The sequence below is a fragment of the Tachysurus vachellii genome, chromosome 16 (assembly GCF_030014155.1).
Source record: "Tachysurus vachellii isolate PV-2020 chromosome 16, HZAU_Pvac_v1, whole genome shotgun sequence".
In the NCBI taxonomy this organism is placed as follows: Eukaryota; Metazoa; Chordata; class Actinopteri; order Siluriformes; family Bagridae; genus Tachysurus; species Tachysurus vachellii.
Genome location: NC_083475.1, coordinates 22,285,683 through 22,305,012, shown reverse-complemented (window position 1 = coordinate 22,305,012; position 19,330 = coordinate 22,285,683). Strand labels below are relative to the sequence as shown.

At 40.6% G+C, this 19,330-nt stretch overlaps 1 protein-coding gene and 1 non-coding gene across 2 annotated transcripts in view; one reads left to right on the top strand and one right to left on the bottom strand.

Moving 5' to 3' along the window:
• Positions 1-1,913: 1,913 nt before the first annotated feature.
• Positions 1,914-2,074, bottom strand: LOC132859459 (U1 spliceosomal RNA). Its single transcript, XR_009649738.1, has one exon. It is a non-coding gene; the product is annotated as a U1 spliceosomal RNA (small nuclear RNA).
• Positions 2,075-7,987: 5,913 nt separating this feature from the next.
• Positions 7,988-19,330, top strand: part of syt1a (synaptotagmin Ia) — a 205,340-nt gene continuing 193,997 nt past the window's right edge. The window contains exon 1 of the mRNA XM_060889779.1: positions 7,988-8,037. The gene's annotated coding sequence lies outside the window, so the exon portion shown is untranslated. The remainder of the gene's footprint in view (positions 8,038-19,330) is intronic.

Genomic DNA, 19,330 nt, shown 5'->3' with positions numbered 1-19,330 from the left:
ATTTTATAATGCACCAGAGCACCGAGACCACTTATACTGCACATCCCACTAATTCTGCAGTAAATCCAACTGCCGCTGTGGCCAATAAACCAGGCACTGCTCTGGGATTTACATTTTCTGAGCCTGTAGTTGACTGAACACAACACAGCGATGAATATTTCTGTCAGTACAGTTTGTAAGCAGAGCGAAGGACTGAAATGGGTGGCATGAATACTGCAGCTTGTGGCTCACAGCCTGGTGGCAATAAGCTCCAGCAGGAATTTCTGTAATTACTACTGTATAGGCATTAATAATGAAACAGCCAGATTTATAGTAATAGATTTAATAAGGCTGGAGAGATTCACCATGGACTTGAGAAATAGGAGAAAATCTGCAATCAGAAGCATCAGTGAGCTGAAACATGAGTATGTGTAGGATGAGACCCTCGGTTTTTGATATGCTGTTGTAGAAACTTGGAAAACCACTTAATTATAAGATTATTATTAATAAAATCATCATATAAAATTCCTCAAAAAGTCCAAAGGAAAAGGGTCAAATTAGTGCCAATATTTATTATTTTTTTGGTCTTAATCCAAATCCAGTAAAATGAATTGAAGCTAAAGGTGCTGCCACTTCACCTTTGGGCTGGATGGTGGATTCATTATCAGACATTTCTGCCAGGACAGGAACCACCCATGTACAGCACAGCACATGTCCAGCTGATGGAGACGGACCATTAACTGCTGTAGTCTCTTGTGCTCAATATTGGTGTCAACTTAAAAAATAAATCCCTGTTGCTTTTTCGTGTAGTCATAGTTTCTCTTGTTCAAATTCTGACTCACTCCAGAAAATTTAGATATTGAAGATCCTGAGCATGGAATCCATTTGAAGGCTTGGAGGTGTTCTGGATCTCTGCAGCCCAGCAGACCTCAGTCCAGCTCTCGGAGAAGAGAAAAGAGACACAGGATAGAAAGGGTGGTAAGAAGGGTTGGTTTGACACATCGTCACCGAGGAAAATCATTCTCCCTGTATCTGCTGAACAAAAGCTCATTCCAGTCCACCCTGCACCACAGACTGAACACCTCCCTGAGCAAATGGATCCTGGACTTCCTGACTGGGTTAGGCTTAGGGTTAGACTAACCTTAACCCTAGTGAAGCTAAAGGTGCTGTCAGTGTTAGACTAACCCTAACCCTAGTGAAGCTAAAGGTGCTGTCAGTGTTAGACTAACCCTAACCCTAGTGAAGCTAAAGGTGCTGTCAGTGTTAGACTAACCCTAACCCTAGTGAAGCTAAAGGTGCTGTCAGTGTTAGACTAACCCTAACCCTAGTGAAGCTAAAGGTGCTGTCAGTGTTAGACTAACCCTAACCCTAGTGAAGCTAAAGGTGCTGTCAGTGTTAGACTAACCCTAACCCTAGTGAAGCTAAAGGTGCTGTCAGTGTTAGACTAACCCTAACCCTAGTGAAGCTAAAGGTGCTGTCAGTGTTAGACTAACCCTAACCCTAGTGAAGCTAAAGGTGCTGTCAGTGTTAGACTAACCCTAACCCTAGTGAAGCTAAAGGTGCTGTCAGTGTTAGACTAACCCTAACCCTAGTGAAGCTAAAGGTGCTGTCAGTGTTAGACTAACCCTAACCCTAGTGAAGCAGCTGCATCACTGTCTGGTTTGGGAACTGTACCATCTCTGATCGCAAGACCCTGCAGTAGATAGTGAGGACAGCTGAGAAGATCATTGGGGTCTCTCTTCCCTCTATAATGGACATTTACACCACACGCTGCATCCACAAAGCCAACAGCATTGTGGACCTCACACACCCCTCACACACACTGTTCACCCCACACACACACACCCCACACACACTCTTCCCCTCACACACACCACACACTCTTCACTCTCATTTGTGCCTCACGAACAGACTGTGTAACAGTTTCTTTCCACAAGCCATCAGCACGAATGCAGTCCCCCACTACCAGCAATTATGCAGTCAAGATTCCCACATTTGGGGAATTTGCAGGGGTCAGCACAGCCGGAGTGCAATGGGAAGCCTCGCCCTGGGTGAACCACCTTCTTGATCATTATATCCCCTGCCAGGTAAGAATCAGGTAAGTATTGTCTTGTAATTTTTGTCTGCACTGTCTTTTGTCCTGCACTGTCTTGTCTGTCCTGTAAGTCTTGTCTCACACTGTGTACACCAGGTTACACAGTTACACTTTATGCATCTAGGACTAACTTACTAAGTCCTTATAGCTCTGTCTTTGTTTAATGTAGCACCACAATCCTGGAGAAACGTTGTCTCATGTCACTGTGTACTGTAACAGCTATATATGGTTGTCATGACAATAAAAGCTTCTTGACTTGAGACTGCAAATCAATTTTTTCTGCGAATCTTCCCCAGTTTATGTGTGGGGTTCTGGGTGGGGGGGTGGGGGTGGGTTGGGTGACAGGGCCTGGGTTTGAAAACACAGTCATGTGGTTCTCAAGTCAGCTTGAAAGTGAGACTTCTTAGGGTCTTAGTCGAGCAGACCGTTCGGTGAACTCATCTTGATTCGCCATCATCGGCTCCTGGAACCTCTGGTGATGTTTATCTGGTAACAAGCCAGTTCTTGCCAGAGCTGTGATTGGTGTGACAAGTTGAAGAGCATCCCACTCAGAAAGCTGACAAGTTTGAACTTTTATTTTCTATCTCAGCCTTCCAGAGTGACACACGTGTAATTCTGTTTTCCAGCCTCCTCCTGTACTGCAGCAGCACTGCTCAGCTCTCAAACACACAGAGAAGAAACAAACACATAACTACATCAGAGTTAACAATCTAACACACAAACTCACTTTGTTGGTTTTGTGACTGAACGGCTCGACGTGGATTAGTTTTTATGTTGATTTTTTATAGCAGCAGGTCAGGACAGATAGATCAGCATGCAGCGTATAGTCATTATGCAAAAAACTGCAGGAAGTTTTGTGTGTGTGTGTGTGAGAGAGAGAGAGAGAGAGAGAGAGAGAAAGAGAGAGAGAGACTCAAGGTGGCTGTGGAGAAAGTCCCTGCTCATCATTTTCCATTAACAAGCGAGTGAATTTGGACGGCTCTGGTCGAGCACAGGATCATTTGCAGTGCAGTGTGTGTGACGACTGTCTTCCAGGTGCAAGACACACTCCAAACACACTGATGACCACAAATGACCATCTGAACATGTCGGAGTACATCCATCAGTGTAAGGCAGCAGCAGCCTGTAAAACACCCGTTACGAACCTCTAGCAACAGCGGTAAGGCTGTGTTAAGGTTACCATGGCGATTTGCCGCATTTAAAGTGTTGTGTTGTTGTGTGATGAAAATCGTAATAAATCTATATGTCTTTTTTTTTTTTATTAAAGTTTTTTTTATATTCATTAATGTTTTATTAATTATATTTGAAACTCTCTACCCATCCTGACCGGCTCCAACAACCGCAACATGGTCAAAATCACTGAGATCAGACGTTTTCCCCATTCTGATGGTTGATGTGCAGATAGTGTAATCTTTGTGTAATTCTGTTAGTAAATATATTTTCTAGTAATATGATGGTATTGTTATCTGTTTGACCTTATACAGGACTCACTATATAAATCTAACCTTTAGGTAATTCTATATAATCTCACATCTGACTGGTGATATAATTGAAATAAGTTCTATATAATTTGTGTTAAAGCTCATAGAAAGACTTTAGATTGTATAAATGAACATGTCTGCAGTAGAATAGAGAAGAGAAATGATAATAATATTCATTATCAGTGAAAAGTCCCCGCTTTGCTGACGTTAATCTGATATCCTCCGGCCGTTTCACACATTGAAGCGTGAGCTATTGAACAAATGCGTCGTAACGTCTCGCTCTTTGTGTAGCCATGGAATAAGTCCTCTCTTATCTCTGGCCTCTTTTTTTTCTCGCCGTCACTATTGACTTCAGGGTGAATTGAAGGTCAGGGTGTCATTATTGAGCGTACATTCAGCTGGAAACACAGCCAGCACTGCAGCATTAAGAGCTTTTCACACGCCAGCCCAGCGATCGCTCGCAGCTCCACCTGCCAATTTCTGCTTGTTGAATTAAAGGTCAGAATTTCCTCCAACACTTGCCATGATTTTATATACGACAGGTGAGAAATCGCTCCTTTTACCAGCATGATAACAAGCAATTTACACTTATAATACATAAAAACAGCAAGATTTTTCTAGCCAATGTTAGCATGTTGATTCTTTAAATTAAACTATGTATAAACTCAGATTTTAATAAACTCAGGTGGCTTAGTGGTTAGCACGTTCGCCTCACACCTCCAGGGTTGGGGGTTCGATTCCCGCCTCCACCTTGTGTGTGTGGAGTTTGCATGTTCTCCCCGTGCCTCGGGGGTTTCCTCCGGGTACTCCGGTTTCCTCCCCCGGTCCAAAGACATGCATGGTAGGTTGATTGGCATCTCTGGAAAATTGTCTGTAGTGTGTAATTGTGTGAGTGAATGAGAGTGTGTGCCCTGTGATGGGTTGGCACTCCATCCAGGGTGTATCCTGCCTTGATGCCTGATGACGCCTGAGATACTGTAGGCACAGGCTCCCCGTGACACGATAGCTGCTCTCAAAGCAGCTTTACAGAACATAAACACAGAACAGAAGGTTATTATAAAGAATAATATAAAGATTAATAGAATACAAAGTTCCAGATTAATATTAGAGATATTTAAATGTGTATGTATTTATCCCCAATGAACAAGTCTGAGGTGACTCAGGTGACTGTGGGGAGGAAAAACTCCCTTAGATGGTAAAGGATGGAACCTTGAGAGGAACCAGACTCAAAGGGGAACCTCATCCTCATCTGGGTGACACTGGGGGTGTGATTATAAATATACAGTCTGGTAAATGTTGTAGTGATGTAAAAGACCACATGGAGTTCACATCTCAGCTTCATCTCAGTCTTTTTTGCACGGAAGACGATCAGAGCTGGTACAATTTCTGGATGCCTCAGGATGGGTAGAAAGAGAGAAGCAGTGGAGAGGAATTAACATATCTGCTGTTCATAATATTAGCAAGTCAGGTGTAATAGACTCATAAAAACTCATCTCTTTAGTCAGGCATACACATAATACGCCTGACTAAAGAGATGAGTTTTTAATCTACATTTAAACTGTGAAAGTGTGTCTGAGCCCCGAACACTATCAGGAAGACTATTCCAAAGTTTGGGAGCTAAATAAGAAAACGCTCTACCACCTTTAGTAGACTTAGATATTCTGGGAACTACCAGAAGTCCTGAGTTTTGTGATCTCAGAGACCGTGAAGGATTGTAACGTGTTAGAAGACTAGTTAGATACATGGGAGCTAAACCATTAAGAGCCTTGTACGTACTGTAAGTAGCAGCAGTTTGTAATCAATTCTAAACTTAACAGGTAGCCAGTGTAGAGATGATAAAATTGGGGTTATATGGTCATACTTTCTTGTCCTAGTGAGAACTCTGGCAGCTGCATTTTGGACTAACTGTAGCCTATTTATTAAAGATGCAGGACAACCACCTAGTAATGCATTACAATAGTCCAGTCTAGAGGTCATGAAAGCATGAACTAGCTTCTCAGCATCAGATACAGACAGGATGTTTCTCAGCTTGGCAATATTTCTAATGTGGAAGAAGGCTGTGTTTTTGGTATGGGAGGTGTGATTTTCAAAAGACAAGTTACTGTCTAATAAACACCAGGTCTGTCACTGTCGAGCTACCAGTAACAGTACATCCCTCTAAATGGAAGTTAAATTGTGAGAGTTTCTGTGTACTGGTTTTTGGACCTATAAGTAGTATTTCTGTCTTATCAGAGTTTAACAACAGAAAATTACAGCTCATCCAATCTTTTATCTCTCTAAGGCATTGAGTTAATTTGGACACTTTAGATATTTCATCTGGTTTGATGAGATATATAACTGTGTGTCGTCAGCATAACAGTGGAAACTAATCCCATGTCTTCTAATAATGTTCCCTAATGGAAGCATGTATATCGAGAAAAGCAGAGGTCCTAGAACTGATCCTTGAGGGACCCCATGATTAACTGGTAATAAACTGGAGGATTCACCATTTAATTCTACAAAATGGTATCGATCAGACAGGTAGGATCTAAACCAACTTAAAGCCTGTCCATGAATACCTGTGTAATTTTGTAAGTGATCTAGGAGAATGTCGTGATCTATAGTGTCGAATGCAGCACTAAGGTCAAGTAGAACTAATAGTGACATACAGTCTTGGTCCGAAGCTAAGAACAAGTCATGTGACTTTCACAAGTGACTTTCACAAGTGCAGTTTCTGTGCTATGATGGGGCCTGAAACCTGACTGAAACTCTTCAAAGATATTGTTCTCCTGTAAGAAGGAGCTCAGTTAAAGAGACACAACCTTTTCTAGTATTTTAGACATAAACGAAAGGTCTGAAATAGGTCTGTAATTTATTAGTTCATTAGGAACTAAATTAGGTTTTTTAATGAGGGGCCTAATAACTGCCAACTTGAAGGATTAGCAAGCTTGCTAGGTAGATGGAAATGTTGTTATGGTCTAACATTAAATTTTGTAGCTAGTCAAATTTAGCTAACACATTCTTTCAGGTTTATATGTGTGTATTTGTTTGAAAAGACGTTCTACAGATTTTGCTGATTTTTTTTTTGTACAATGTTTAAAATGTCAGAAATTTTCAGATAAATATGTGGAATGTCCTGTAAAAATCTTTTTAGCAGGATAAAAAGAGAAAAAACAATACATGTTGACTCCCAATTGCTTGCTAGTTTTTCATGAATTAGCTTGTAAAGGGACAAAAAAAAGGCTAGGTGACTAGCGGATTAGCTACTGTTATTGCCTATTGTGATAATAACTGCCTCTCAGAGAGGGATAAATATTTGTAATATTTATAATATTTGAATAAAACAATTTCTTGTGAAGTTTTAGTAAAACCAGTATAGAAACCTAATTTAGCTTAACAAGCCAACACTAAACAGGTAAAATTGTGTTTTATGTTGGGGTCAGTGCTACACTATTCATTATTATTGAGCTAAAGCGATGTTAACTAGTTAAAAGTAACCATGGCTTGTAAACAGGAAATTGGACACACGTCAAACTCACAACTCTAAAGCACTTTTCCATTCTTGTGTAAGGACACACCATTCCATGTTCCAAGTAGCATTGGCTAGCATGAGAAATTAAATTAGCAAGAATGAAACGGAATACGAATGAATCACATTCAACATACTCACTTTAAGTATATTTAATTTGAATGACAACAGGACAACATTGTTTCGTGGCAACAAGACCACGTAGCTATCGAGCGAACAGGACTTATGGTAGTGATATGAGAGAGCATTGGTTAGCCTTCATGCTCCGAAACAAAACATCATCCAAACTGAATACGTCTTCCTGAAGGTCACCAAGGTCAACATCTGCTCCTGCTCAGATACGTCACTTTAATTAACCAGGGTTTGTGTTATTGATGAATGACACAAGGACAAGTGGCAATCAGGGGCTAGTAAGAAACACCCATGTACAACAAACACACACACACACAGAGTGTGTAAATCTTGATGAAATGCCCTTGATTGTTATTGTCCTCCTCTCATGTCTGAGGGCTAATTTGCAAGAAATGTCATTTTTATCGCTGCAAGTTTTATTGACGTGACATTGCCACCTGAAGCGACCAATCACAGACAAGGACTCCTGCTGAAGGGATTCCGAGAGAAGGAATGAAAGCCTTGTGATGCCGAGAGTTAAACAGGGAAGACATTCACCCCTCCTCTCTCTCTCCCTCTCTCACTCTCACTATGTCTCTCGCCCCTACCCAGGATAGCACATGCATCCCTGCAGGCTTCACACATAATAACATCAACTCCCTCCTTCCCTCCCTCCATCTCTCTCTCTCTCTCTCTCTCTCTCTCTCTCTCTATGTCTCTCTGTCTCTCTCTCTCTCTCTCGCTCTTACACACACTCTACCACTCCCTGAAGTGTCTCCTCCTCCTCTCTCCTTTCTCCTCCTCCTCTGTCCTCTCTGCACATCCTCTCAGCCGAAGCCACAGCATCACTTCTCCGTTCTCAGGTAGGAAAATAAAAGCACTTCTCTATTTTTTCTCCACAGCTTGTTTCCTCAGTGTGCACACGTAGTCCATAGCATCATATTTGCATCTTTTATTTGCATCTTTACTTCTTTGTATCCGCGGGATAGTGTGTGTGTGTGTGTGTGTGTGTGATTCAAAACAGCACTAAATAGATGAAGAAGAAGGTGGGAAGAATCTGAGATACACTGAGACAGTAAATCACTCACGTATCATCTACTCCATCTCTCTTTTCCCACAGTGTCCTTTGATCTTTGATCTTTGATCTGAAGGAATGGAGCGTTCCTTCCTCGATCTTCCACATCCACACATACGCCGTTCGTTCTGCTCTGTGAACATTCACAGGAATCGTGACTCTCCCGTAATTAGACCATTTCTTCAAGCAGAAGTGAAATGTGTAGAGCAGTTAATGAAGTAATGGAAATGCCTTATTGTTGTTGTTGTTGTTGTTGTTGTTGTTGTTGTTGTTGTCATACCGACATTATCCAGCTTTTGATTGTAAACATGATTGTAAACAGATGATTCGATTCAGGAACCGAACATTTTTAATGACTCTTTCGGCACCAGTGTGAAACATTTTAGGCAGCTTTTGTTGGTCTGAAGATTAAACAGAGTCAGAATATGTTAATCTATGTCAATAATTTATTATTTAAACTTCTCAACATACACATTGTGCAACTTATTACTGACTTTTCTCTGGTTTAATCACATCACAGTAAAAAAATATTATTTTATCAGCATTAAACTGAGCTTCATAAACACTGAGGCAAGAGTAATGTTTCAGATAGAAAGCTGATTGTAAATATAATGCAAAACTGCAGGAAATTTTAAACATTTGGTGGGTCAGGTGAGGTTGTAGGGGGTCAGGTGAGGTTGCTGTTGTTAGTTGTTGTTGGTGGTGGGGGTCAGGTGAGGTTGTTTTTATTGGAGGAGATCAGGTGAGGTTGTTGTTGGTGGAGGGGATCAGGTGAGGTTGTTGTTGGTGGTTGTTGTTGCTGGATGTGGATCAGGTGAGGTTGTTGTTGGTGGTTGTTGTTGGTGGAGGGGGTCAGGTGAGGTTGTTGTTGGTGGAGGGGGTCAGGTGAGGTTGTAGGGGGTCAGGTGAGGTTGTTGTTGGTGGGGGTCAGGTGAGGTTGTTAGTTGTTGTTGGTGGTGGGGTCAGGTGAGGTTGTTGTTGGTGGTTGTTGGTGGTGGTGGGGGTCAGGTGAGGTTGTTGTTGGTGGAGCGGGTCAGGTGAGGTTGTTGTTGGTGGAGGGTGTCAGGTGAGGTTGTTGTTGGTGGTTGTTGTTGGTGGAGGGGGTCAGGTGAGGTTGTTGGTGGTGGAGGGGGTCAGGTGAGGTTGTTGTTGGTGGTGGGGGTCAGGTAAGGTTGTTGTTGGTGGTTGTTGTTGGTGGAGGGGGTCAGGTGAGGTTGTTGGTGGTGGAGGGGGTCAGGTGAGGTTGTTGGTGGTGGAGGGGGTCAGGTGAGGTTGTTGTTGGTAGAGGGGGTCAGGTGAGGTTGTTGTTGGTGGTTGTTGTTGGTGGAGGGGGTCAGGTGAGGTTGTTGGTGGTGGAGGGGGTCAGGTGAGGTTGTTGTTGGTGGTGGGGGTCAGGTAAGGTTGTTGTTGGTGGTTGTTGTTGGTGGAGGGGGTCAGGTGAGGTTGTTGGTGGTGGAGGGGGTCAGGTGAGGTTGTTGGTGGTGGAGGGGGTCAGGTGAGGTTGTTGGTGGTGGAGGGGGTCAGGTGAGGTTGTTGGTGGTGGAGGGGGTCAGGTGAGGTTGTTGTTGGTGGAGGGGGTCAGGTGAGGTTGTTGTTGGTAGAGGGGGTCAGGTGAGGTTGGTGGATTAAACATGAAATGGTTTAGAATGACTTTTATTCAGAATTGATTTGTGAAGTGAAGTTATAAAGTAAAGGTGTTTAAACATTACACTCATTAACTAGCTCATTAGTTACAGTAGTTACCCAGCAGTGATATTGGTCTGAATTGTGTTTGTGTGTTAACTGAGACACAGATCCTGAGAGTGATGAACTGAAGAGTCATTTATTTACACTTAAAAAACTCATAAACTACCTCATGCAAGCTGGAGAAGTGATGTGTGTGTGATGGAGTGGAGAACACACTTTAGAGGACGTGTGTGAGTGAGGACTCCTGATGGAGAGAGTGACACAGAGAGAGAGAGAGAGAGAGAGAGAGAGAGAGAGAGAGAGAGAGAGAGAATCCGGGTGGAGGTGACAGATGTTGTGACCCTTATAAATCACACAATCTCTTATTAGCCTTGTTAAATATCCATTACTGAGAGGATATTGTGTGTGTGTGTGTGTGCGCGTGTGTGTGTGTGTGTGTGTGTGTGTGTGTGTGTGTGCGCAAAGCTTTCATCCAATTTTAATGCCATATTTCTTCTGTAAGGAAAGAATAAATACAACATCAGTAAATACATCAACAGTAAATACAACAACAGTAAATACAACAACAGTAAATACATCAACAGTAAATACAACAACAGTAAATACAACAACAGTAAATACAACAAAAGTAAATACAAAAAAGTAAATACAGCAACAGTAAATACAACAACAGTAAATACATCAACAGTAAATACAACAACAGTAAATACAACAAAAGTAAATACAACAACAGTAAATACATCAACAGTAAATACATCATAAATACAACAACAGTAAATACAACAGTAAATACAACAAAAGTAAATACAACAACAGTAAATACATCAACAGTAAATACAACAAAAGTAAATACAACAACAGTAAATACAACAGTAAATACAACATCATAAATACAACATTATAAATACAACAACAGTAAATACAACAGTAAATACAACAAAAGTAAATACAACAACAGTAAATACAACAGTAAATACAACAGTAAATACAACAGTAAATACAACAAAAGTAAATACAACAACAGTAAATACAACAGTAAATACAACAGTAAATACAACAAAAGTAAATACATCAACAGTAAATACAACAAAAGTAAATACAACAACAGTAAATACAACAGTAAATACAACATCATAAATACAACATTATAAATACAACAACAGTAAATACAACAGTAAATACAACAAAAGTAAATACAACAACAGTAAATACAACAGTAAATACAACAAAAGTAAATACATCAACAGTAAATACAACATCATAAATACAACAGTAAATACAACAACAGTAAATACAACAAAAGTAAATACAACAACAGTAAATACAACAGTAAATACAACAGTAAATACAACAACAGTAAATACAACAGTAAATACAACAACAGTAAATACAACAGTAAATACAACAGTAAATACAACAACAGTAAATACAACAACAGTAAATACAACAGTAAATACAACAACAGTAAATACAACAACAGTAAATACAACAGTAAATACAACAACAGTAAATACAACAAAAGTAAATACAACAGTAAATACAACAACAGTAAATACAACAAAAGTAAATACAACAACAGTAAATACAACAAAGCGAATGCATTAAAATGAACCTGCCTTAGTGTCAAAGCTGCTGATAGAGAGAATGAATCAACACCTGACGTCCAATCAGAATTCAGCTGTGTTGATTGTGGACTGGATGAGAGAGAGACAGACAGATAGAGAGACAGAAAGAGAGAAAGCGAGAGAGAGAGAGAGAGAGAGAGAGAGAGAGAGAGAGAGAGATCTTAGCGTGTTAAATAAACAGTGTTAATTATGCACATGATTCACAACACAGTGTTTACCTTTAAAAAACATTTCAGCTTGATTCTGAGTTAACCTTCAGAGTGCTTCTCTTTCATCTACTTATTATTATTATTATTATTATTATTATTATTATTATTATTATTATTACAGCCTTTATGTGTACAGGGGTTTTAAACAGTGGTGTAATTCACACTCTATTCTTTTAGTTGACTTACATTGCTAAGCAACTGAAAATCCAGAAAGAAACACACACGCACACACACACACACACACACACACACACACACACACACACACACACATACACACACACACAGCAGGCTCAGGTTAATGCTGGTTAATGTATTAAATGGATAAAGTAAATAATAATAATAACAGTAATAATAGTTAATATTATATGCAGGACATGTGAGCTGCTGTGGCAAACCTGAACTATTATTATTATTATTATTATTATTATTATTATTATTATTATTTCTTTTTTCTTTATTTACTTTTTTATTTATCTTGTAAAGTTTTGACTTTGAGTGACATCTATAAAAAAGAACTCTCTCTCTCTCTCTCTCTCTCTCTCTCTCTCTCTCTCTCTCTCTCTCTCTCTCTCTCTCTGTGTGTGTGTGTGTGTGTGTAATAATTTAAAAAACTAGTGATATTTAGAAAAATTTAATAACACTGGAGATGTAAAAGCCACTTTACTGCAGATTATATTAGCACTGGAGACAGGTGTTAGTGTTACATACATGTATATTATATTATATTATATTATATTATATTATATTATATTATATTATATTATATTATATTATTTTATTTATTTATTTATTTATTTATTTATTTATTTATTTATTTATTTATCCCTCTGTATGTGAAATTGGTTTTCATCCTGCATTTAATATCATGCTGATCTCACAGTCAGAGAATCCAGTTCTCCAAGGATGTTGGCACACACACACACACACACACACACACACACACACACCACACACACACACACACATGTGTACACACACACACACACTCACACGTACACACACACTGCAGGTGGAGTCAGGAGAGATTAATTATTGGTAAAGGCCAGGCAGAGCCTGAGAGGACGCCTGCAGGACATTTTAAATGTTTTATGAATATAATAAGAGAGAAAAGTGTTAAAACGTCACACAGACAAAAAATCTCTCTCTCTCTCTCTCTCTCTCTCTCTCTCTCTATCTCTCTCTCTCTATCTCTCTCTCCGTCTCACACACATTTAAAAACATGTTCACACACCACCCACACACACCACTGTTAAAGCACAGGGGACAACAACATCCCAGAATGCAATGCAGCTCTAAGTACAGACAACAAAACACAGTGAATTTAACTCTACAATTCTGTAAGATAATCATCATCATCATCATCATCATAAGAGATAAATAGCACAACAGACAGACACAGAGGATATGATATAAAGGTATAAAGATAAATGCAGTGACACAATGAAATAGAGTGAGAGAGAAATATTGAAGTGTATTAAAACTAAACAAACTGAAAGGTGGTCTGAAGCAGAGCAGAACGATTCCTGTCAGAACTGAGCTCAGGTCATTAATCTGATTATGTCTCCAGAACTTGATTAGGAGTCTAAATCTGCCAAATGTCCAAACGAAACTGACACACGGAGGTGTCTGATGGACAAACCAAACTGATTTCATTCAGAAAGACAAATACACAGATCATTTCTGTGTAAAAAACAGTCCAAAGGTCTCTGTGGTGTTGAGGAACCATATCTCAATTCATTAAAAATGGGGGTTTTAATGTAGAGATAAGGAACAGGAGCCATCTTCTCATGGATGTGCTTTTATGATAGACAGAGAAGAGAAGGTTCTTTAAGAAATCCCACCCCTGAGAGTACACAACCTCGAACATGGACACAAAGTGAGACACTGGATGTCTTTGTACGATGAGAAACCCAAAGGAACTTAACTTGACAGCTGAAGATGTGTGAATAGTTTCAAGATATTTGAGAAGTTAATCTGTTAGTGGAGAAGAACATCTCTAAAACCAGCCAGAGTGATGGTTGTTGAACAGAACACACGGAGGTGACTGATGGGCATCAACAGGATTTCTGGAGAAGCAGAAGAGCATCTGTCCAAAAGATACATGCTAATGCTCTCCATAATAATACTTATTAATAATAATATTTAATATGGTGCCATTATGCTAGAGCCAGGAATAGGAGAGAAAAAACAGCCCTGAGTGACCTTGAGTGACTTTGAGCAAGAACCATAAAGATTCTCACTTCAGGGAAGCAGCAGAAGGGTCCAACTCCTTTCATACGAGAAAAACAGCAGAAAGATGCTGACATTGCAGCAAGGGCAGAGCTGAGAGGGTGGAGCATGAGGGTGTGTGTGTGTGTGTGTGTGTGTGTGTGTGTGTGGTGAAGCTTCAACAGTCATGTTTTCGAGGAACATAAAGAATTAAGGGCAAGATTTATGGTAGAAAACCCAGAAGACCTGCTCTTGAGGTAAATCCCTCATTCTTCCATCTGACTGCTGCAGTCAATCTCTGATGCCAACATCCTTCTTGGTTGCCATGGAAACCAAGTCTTCTTTCCACCGTCTCTCTCTCTCTCTCTCTCTCTCTCTCTCGCTCTCTCTTTCTCTCTCTCTCTCTCTAATGGGTTTCCCAGTTTAAAAGGATCTAGTCAATATCTTCCTCTCTGTCTGATTACCATCTATCTGTCTTTCTATTTCCACCCCCTTTATCAGTCTTTCCTCTTTCTCTCTCTCTCTCTCTCTCTCTCTCTCTCTCTCTCTCTCTCTCTCTCTCTCTCTCTCTTGCTGTATCGGTGTCAGGGCTCAGGACAAGGCAAGGGTTAAATCTGCATATGGCCAAAAATCCGAGGCTAAACATGTCCACCCAGATTCACCCAAAGCACATAAACACTCATTATGTCTCAGCAGGCGGCAGGCTGGAGCTTACTGCTGAAATGAAGCTGTACGAGAAAGAGAGAGAGAAAGAAATAAAGGGAGAGACGGAAAGAGAGAGAGAGAGACTCTGATTATGTAACATATCTAACAGGCGAATCTCACCAGTCCTGCATGACGGCGAGAGAAACGAATGGAGATAAATAGATAGACAGACGTTCTTTTTTAGAAATCAGAGTAGAGATAACTAACATCTACAGAAACATTCTCAAACCAAGAAGATAAAAAAGTAATTCAATAAAAGACATAAAAAATGCTCGGATCCACAGCAGGACGTCCTGATGAGTGTGATGTAAAGGGTGGAGCTCTGGGGCAGTGTTGAGCTTTCCTCAGCTTGGCTCTCTGAGTTCGAGTGCTAAGAAAAGCTTAGTGTGTCACGATCTTTTACTGCTTCTGTCAGAAACGTGTGGATAATCAACCAACACCGCAGAACCAACACCGCAGAACCAACACCGCAGAACCAACACCCCAGAACCAACACCCCAGAACCAACACCCCAGAACCAACATGTCCAGAAAAGAGTTCAGTGGTGCAGCTGAAGATGAGACTAAAGCCACAGAAGCCATGAGCTGAGCCAACAAAATGTATTTATACAGGATTCTCCGTGTGTGTGTTCAGACTTCCTCCTTCTCTGGTTTCCCAGGTGCTTGGTGATAAAAGGGCTTTCCATCAGGAACCTTTCCCACCACACAGAGTTCCTGGGATAGACTCTGGATGTGGAACACTTTGAAGCTGGAGTGTATTGAGGTTCTGGAGAGTATTGGTGCTGTGGAGAGTATTGAGGCAGTGGGGCATATTGAGGATGAAGAATATTGAGGCTGCAGAGAGTATTAAGGCTCTGGCTAGTACTGAGGTTGTATAGCACTGATGCTGTAGAGAGTATTGAAGTTGGAGAGTACTGATGCTTTGGAGAGTATTGAGTCTGCAGAGAGTATTGAGGCTGCAGAGTATTGAGGCTGCAGATAGTATTGAGGCTGCAGAGTATTGAGGCTGCAGGTAGTATTGAGGCTGCAGATAGTATTGAGTCTGCAGAGAGTATTGAGGCTGCAGAGAGTATTGGACTGCAGAGAGTATTGAGTCTGCAGATAGTATTGAGGTTGGAGAGTACTGATGCTGTGGAGAGTATTGAGGCTGCAGATAGTATTGGGGCTGCAGAGAGTATTGAGGCTGCAGAGTATTGAGGCTGCAGATAGTATTGAGGCTGCAGAGAGTATTGAGGCTGCAGATAGTATTGAGGCTGCAGAGAGTATTGAGGCTGCAGAGAGTATTGAGTCTGCAGAGAGTATTGAGGCTGCAGATAGTATTGACGCTGCAGATAGTATTGAGTCTGCAGAGAGTATTGAGTCTGCAGATAGTATTGAGGCTGCAGATAGTATTGAGTCTGCAGATAGTATTGAGTCTGCAGAGAGTATTGGGCTACAGAGAGTATTGAGTCTGCAGATAGTATTGAGGTTGGAGAGTACTGATGCTGTGGAGAGTATTGAGGCTGCAGATAGTATTGAGGCTGCAGAGAGTATTGAGGCTGCAGAGAGTATTGAGGCTGCAGAGAGTATTGAGTCTGCAGATAGTATTGAGGCTGCAGATAGTATTGAGGCTGCAGATAGTATTGAGTCTGCAGAGAGTATTGAGGCTGCAGAGAGTATTGGGCTGCAGAGAGTATTGAGTCTGCAGAGAGTATTGAGGCTGCAGATAGTATTGAGGCTGCAGATAGTATTGAGTCTGCAGAGAGTATTGAGTCTGCAGATAGTATTGAGGCTGCAGATAGTATTGAGTCTGCAGATAGTATTGAGTCTGCAGAGAGTATTGGGCTACAGAGAGTATTGAGTCTGCAGATAGTATTGAGGTTGGAGAGTACTGATGCTGTGGAGAGTATTGAGGCTGCAGATAGTATTGGGGCTGCAGAGAGTATTGAGTCTGCAGATAGTATTGAGTCTGCAGATAGTATTGAGGCTGCAGATAGTATTGAGGCTTCAGAGAGTATTGAGGCTGCAGATAGTATTGAGTCTGCAGAGAGTATTGAGGCTGCAGAGAGTATTGAGGTTGAAGCTGAGAGTATTGAGGCTGCAGAGAGTATTGAGGTTGAAGCTGAGAGTATTGAGGCTGCAGAGAGTATTGTGGTTGAAGCTGAGAGTATTGAGTCTGCAGAGAGTATTGAGGCTGCAGAGAGTATTGAGGTTGAAGCTGAGAGTATTGAGGCTGCAGATAGTATTGAGTCTGCAGAGAGTATTGAGGCTGCAGAGAGTATTGTGGTTGAAGCTGAGAGTATTGAGGCTGCAGAGAGTATTGAGGTTGCAGATAGTATTGAGGTTGCAGAGAGTATTGAGGCTGCAGAGAGTATTGAGGTTGAAGCTGAGAGTATTGAGGCTGCAGATAGTATTGAGTCTGCAGAGAGTATTGAGGTTGCAGAGAGTATTGAGGTTGCAGAGAGTATTGAGGCTGCAGAGAGTATTGAGGCTGCAGAGAGTATTGAGGCTGCAGAGAGTATTGAGGTTGCAGATAGTATTGAGTCTGCAGAGAGTATTGAGGCTGCAGAGAGTATTGAGGTTGAAGCTGAGAGTATTGAGGCTGCAGATAGTATTGAGTCTGCAGAGAGTATTGAGGTTGCAGAGAGTATTGAGGTTGCAGAGAGTATTGAGGCTGCAGAGAGTATTGAGGCTGCAGAGAGTATTGAGGTTGCAGATAGTATTGAGTCTGCAGAGAGTATTGAGGTTGCAGAGAGTATTGAGGCTGCAGAGAGTATTGAGGCTGCAGAGAGTATTGAGGCTGCAGAGAGTACTGTGGTTGTGGACAGCACTGAGGTTTGGAAGTACTGAGGCTGGAGTATTGTGTTGATAGATTTGCACTGCATCTAATAAACACACACTCCTTTAAAAAGTAATTAACACTAACAGTGATGTGTGAGCCTTAATGACAGTTATGCTAATTGTTTTATTAATTTGAGGCACAGATGTTTCCGTGTGGACTCGAGATTTCAGATGAAGTGTTCATTCATCAGAACAGAGATGAGCTTAGTTACAGTAGACTGGGACACAACCGATTAGCGTGCTCATCTGTTACATTAGTGCTAGCTTTTTTATTTAAATACCCATAATTGTGCTGTTAGTGAACTGTTCAGTGTTTTACCAGATGCTTGTTCCAATCAGTGATCACTAAGAACCACGTGACAGTGATGAGTAAAGACACATTCACCAGGTTTGGAGGATTCCCAGTAAACTGTTATAGGCCTGGAAGATCCACCTACTTATTAGAAATAAACTGCAATAAATCTGCATGTTCGTGTGTGTGTGTGTGAGAGAGAGAGTGTGTGTGTCTGTGAGTGTGTGTCTGGGAGTGTGTGTGTCTGTGAGTGTGTGTGTGTGTGTGTGTGTGAGAAAGAGAGAGAGTGTGTGTGTCTCTGAGTGTGTGTGTGTGTGTGTGTGAGTGTGTGTGTCTGTGAGTGTGTGTCTGTGAGTGTGTGTGTGTGTGTGTGTGTGTCTGTGAGTGTGTGTCTGTGAGTGTGTATGTGTGTGTGTGTCTGTGAGTGTGTGTCTGTGTGTGTGTGTGTGTGTGTGTGTGTGTGTGTGTGTGTGTGTGTGGAAAGTGACCAAGAGCCTGCTGTTGTAACCTCCCTCAGAAGATGCAGGAGGTCGTGATGATTCACCCAGTAACGTGCGCACACACACACACACACACACACACACACACACACACACACACACACACACTCACAGACACAAGATAGATGTAAAAGAATGTAATAGAAGAAAAAAAAATATGAATACATTATTAGAAAAGAAATAATTAATACAGACAGAGAAAAATAATATTGTAAAATTTTACAATTAAAAATGAAGAAAGTTTTATTTTATAGTATATAAATAAAAAACTAACATTTTATGTCCTACATAAATACTAACAATATGTGCTATATTAAGTGCTGTATAAATAAAGTGAATTACTCCACATGTTTAACACCTTCATCAGAATCAGATATAAAACAATTGTGTCAATGAAACTAACAATGGAAAGAAAAGATTCTATGTGAGTGTAACTGAGTACACAAAGAGCATAACAGGAGTATAACAAGAGTATAGTGGAAATACAAGCAGAGTATAATGGGAGGAACTTGAGTATAGTGGGAGTATATCAACGAGCATATATGAGTGTAATGAGAGTATAATGAGAGTGTAATGAGAGTATAATGAGTGTAATGAGAGTGTAATGAGAGTATAATGAGAGTGTAATGAGAGTGTAATGAGTGTAATGAGAGTGTAATGAGAGTATAATGAGAGTGTAATGAGAGTGTAATGAGTGTATAATGAGAGTGTAATGAGTGTATAATGAGAGTGTAATGAGAGTATAATGAGAGTGTAATGAGTGTATAATGAGAGTGTAATGAGAGTGTAATGAGAGTATAATGAGAGTGTAATGAGAGTGTAATGAGAGTATAATGAGTGTAATGAGAGTGTAATGAGAGTATAATGAGAGTGTAATGAGAGTATAATGAGTGTAATGAGAGTGTAATGAGAGTATAATGAGAGTGTAATGAGAGTGTAATGAGTGTATAATGAGAGTGTAATGAGTGTATAATGAGAGTGTAATGAGAGTATAATGAGAGTGTAATGAGTGTATAATGAGAGTGTAATGAGAG